Source organism: Mirounga angustirostris, unplaced genomic scaffold (assembly GCF_029215605.1).
Source record: "Mirounga angustirostris isolate CCGP_5_RB_7025 unplaced genomic scaffold, mMirAng1.0.hap1 SCAF_11, whole genome shotgun sequence".
NCBI classification, from domain to species: domain Eukaryota; kingdom Metazoa; phylum Chordata; class Mammalia; order Carnivora; family Phocidae; genus Mirounga; species Mirounga angustirostris.
The window spans coordinates 7,200,766-7,204,779 of record NW_026991719.1 but is presented as its reverse complement, the minus strand read 5'-3'; the positions used below and the strand labels follow the sequence as shown (position 1 = coordinate 7,204,779).

Genomic DNA, 4,014 nt, shown 5'->3' with positions numbered 1-4,014 from the left:
TGTACTTTCCACCCAATTTCGCTGTGAACCTAAAACTGCTCTAAAAATTTAAGTAGTTCTTTTTAAAAAAAAAAAAAGGGAGGGAGGGGGATTTGGTTCTTGTTTCATGTTAGAACTGCATATTGGAGTGATTAATGGACCCTTGGTTTATCCCCAGAATCGATGCACACTGAAACATGCTTGAAATGTACTTTTATACTTTTTGATTTTGCAAAGGATGGAATGGGATAGAGGGGAAGGGGACGGAAAGAGAGAAATGTAAACCATTTTGAATATTACATTTCTAACTCGCAACTTTAACACCACATTATTGGAAAATATTTATGATTGCAAAAGCCTGCTATGGGTGAGGATTGTTTTGATTTGATTTGTTTTGCTTTGTTTTTCAAGAAACCAGAAACAGTTGTAAATAACAACCCACTCAATGCCACAGATGAGTTAATGTTGCCAGATCTTGTGATACTGTGTGCTTGAAATTATACCTTGGGATTGCAATCATCATGTGAGCCTTTCTGATATATCTCTCTGTTGCTTTTTCTCTATCTGAATCCACAATTTCCTGGAGTCTCCCTTGTTCATTTATTGAGTGGGTCATACATGTAAAGCACCATGCTAAATGCTGCGTTCAGCCCTTCCAGAATAAACTAGAAGACCTCCTCCGAGGTTTAACAAGCTATGCTGTCATCTGAAGAATGTTTCACTCACAGTCTCAAGTCAGACTATCTGGCAACGCTAACAACAATAGTAGATTATGCTTTTTATGTAGCTATTACTTATGAAAACAAGAAGAATATAGCTTTCTTGTGAGGTAATACATACGAATTTTTTTCTCCTAGAGGAAAAATATGAAAGACCTATTTTTAAAGACATGTTGGCTCAAAGGAGAATGAATTATTCATTTTTTTTTTTTTAGAAACCCAGCTAGATTAAAAGTAACTTCTTTCTGGTTTAAGATTGGGAACATAATTTTGTTATCCTATTGTGCAATTTACTGCTTGAGGATTCCAGGAGTTTCATGAAGGTATCACAATGGTTGTTGTCTCCTTTCCAGCTGAATCGAAAAGACTTTTGGTTAAAAGCAAAACAATAACAAACAAAAAAACCCAAAACTCTGAAACAGACACCTTGTTTGTCCAGTTTGAAAGTTAGTCAAAGTGGGACACTTGGGTGGCTCAGTCCGTTACGCATCTGCTTTCATTCAGGTCATGATCCTGGAGTCCCAAGATCGAGCCCCATGTTGGGCTCCCTGCCCAGTGTGGAGTCTGATTCTCCATCTCCCTCTGCCCCTCCCCCTGCTCCTTCTCTCTCTCTCTTGCTCACTCTCTCTCTCAAATAAATAAAATCTTAAAAAAAAAAAAAAAGAAAGTTTAAAGCGCTTTCATGGGACAGCTGTAAAGTGCTGTCCTTGGGCTGCCCAAATGTCTATACCCGGGACTTTTTCTACACCACTACACTGAAGCAGTAAAACCCTAGTGACCTCATAGAGTTTTCCAGGGAGTGTTTGGTGTCTACGTCCATTGAGGCTTCCCTTCACACTATTAGGTAAATACTATATTGTAGATAAAGAAAGGACAGAAACTAAGTATGGTAAATTTAAGATTGTTTCATTCTTTTCTAGCACATTTGCTTGAGTGTAAAGAAACTAACCAACAAACAATGTAAAATGGTTGGTACATTTTCACCACAATTTTTATAAAGTACAACCAAAAAGAAACAACGTTCTTTGTCAAGGAAAAATGTCCTTATCAAAGTGCATCTCGAGAGGTGTCGGAGAAAGAACATGTGATTTGGTGGTAGACATTCCAAGGTTCGTTAAAACACATTGGACCTCAGTTGCCTTATCTGAGTATTAGGTATAACAAGGACTTCTTTGAGAGACAGAATTAAATAAAATAGCTTATATAAAACTAGTATGGTGTTTGCCTTACAACAGATGTTTTACAAATGTTAATTTTGGAAAGAATAAAATATCCACAAGAAACACCTACTCTCATTCCCATTGCCATTGGGAGAGGAGGCAGGGGAAAATCTGGGCTGTCTTGGATTTTTAACTTTAATACCACTGTACCCAGTTAGTCTATGTCAAGTTTCCTCAAAGCAATAAGGACTTGCTGCATTTATTGGAGCCTTTTCCATGGCAAGTGAGAGAACCTCAACACCATCATAGTTAAGTAAAAAGGAGATAACTGGCTCACATAACTGGAAGGTCCATGGATGCTTCTGGCTTTAGGCACTCGGTCTCAAAAGTGGTCAGTGCTTTGCCTCCCCATCTCTCAGCTCTGATGAGTTCTGTTAGCCCCTGTTAAAGAATTATTCTGACACTTGTAAAAGTGTCAGAATGCAATGGGGTCAACACTATCATAATCGGGGAGAGAGATTGGGCTCAATTCCAAATACAAGGACAGTGGGATTTATAGCCAAAGAGCAGGGTGAGGGGGGCAGTGGATGGAAAGCTACTCAGAGAAGACATCAAGGGTAGAAGGATTCTTGCTAAAGGCAGGCCAAGGACTTAAACATCAACATGGGGGATAAGGAACTTGATCAGATACCAGGTCGGGGCAGGGATTCTCCATAAACCAACTTAGCAGGATTCTTGCTAAACCTGGGCTGTGCAGGCCCAGCAAGGACAGGATGGATATGGAAGGCCAAGGTTGAGGCCTAGTCGAGAAGAGGGCTCAGGGGAGCCTAACTACAGTTCGCTCAAGAGAGAATTTCTGTCACCGTCTAAGTGCTGGTCAAGATTTACGTCCTTCTGTTCTAGCAAGCTCAAGGGCAAACGTTGCTCTTTCTGAAGATCTTTGTTTGAAAATGACTGATTGGTCTGGTATGGTCCCCATGCTCATCTTGAAACCAATCACCATGTCTAGTGTAATGTACCATGATAGGTCAAACTTGGCTTATGCTTCCTCCCCTGTGAGGGACCATATAGAAGAGAAGAGAAGATTCTCAAAGGAACCAGAAAAAGGAAGATGGACAAAAATGTCAGGCACTCAAAATTTGTGGCTATCGATCTATTTGTGGCAGTCTATCACAGTCATAATATACATTTCCTAAAAGACTTTAAATGTGTAATAGCAAATACAAATAGTGATGATAGAAAGTATCTTAAATGTGGTTCACCCATCCAGACTACTTGATGGAATACACTTTGAATTACTGTGTTTATTTTCCTTACTTCCCAGAATGCCCCAGTAAAAACCCAGCTGCTCTGCTTGCTCTCCCCAGCCAGGCAACTCTTCCATCTGCATGTGATGGGCCCCTCTCACCTGCCAGCTCTCATGGTGAAAGCCCTGCTGGTCCTCCAAGGCCTCATTAAATGGGTGGACCTATAACATTAAAAGTAATTAGTGTGGTGCTCACTTTGGCAGCACATATAGTAAAATTGGAATGATACAGAGATTAGCATGGCCCCTGTGCAAGGATAACATGCAAATTTGTGAAGCGGTCCATATTAAAAAAAAAAAGTAGTGTGGAGAGAGTCCCTGAGATGACAAAAGAACAGGTATCTTCTTAACATATCTACAGATGGTCATATAAGCGAACCCTTTAATAAATAACCATTCACTTTAAGGTAAAGCTTTGAAAAAAGACAAGAGCTAAAGGGTTATATGCTCAGAAGGCATTCCTAAGAAATGAGAACCAATAGATTAGTTCACTGAGCAAATTTTATTTGAATTCCAGCTATAATCATGGAACTGCGTTGAAGCTAAGGTGTATGCCATATTACAGTAGACACGTTTCTTAAGGAACTCGCAGTCTAAGGGGTTGTGAGGTTGTGAATGATGAGGAGGTATGAGACGTGCACCATATCAATTAAAAAAGCAATGTGGCACAGATGACCATCTGTAGGTATATTAAAAGGATAGTTTAAGGCACTTTTTGTTAATCCTTTGAAACTCTGTCTTATCACAGAACAAGCATTCTACTGGGAATCAGAGGACCTGGCTTCTAGAATCGGTGTTGTCACCCATGGTGTGTTGGACCTGACAAAATTTAATGCCTCAGTCTTCTTAT

At 39.8% G+C, this 4,014-nt stretch overlaps 1 non-coding gene across 1 annotated transcript; it reads left to right on the top strand.

The window, feature by feature from the left end:
• The first annotated feature begins 3,352 nt into the window (after positions 1–3,352).
• Positions 3,353–3,456, top strand: LOC123851440 (U6 spliceosomal RNA). Its single transcript, XR_006792601.1, has one exon. It is a non-coding gene; the product is annotated as a U6 spliceosomal RNA (small nuclear RNA).
• The last annotated feature ends 558 nt before the right edge of the window (positions 3,457–4,014 follow it).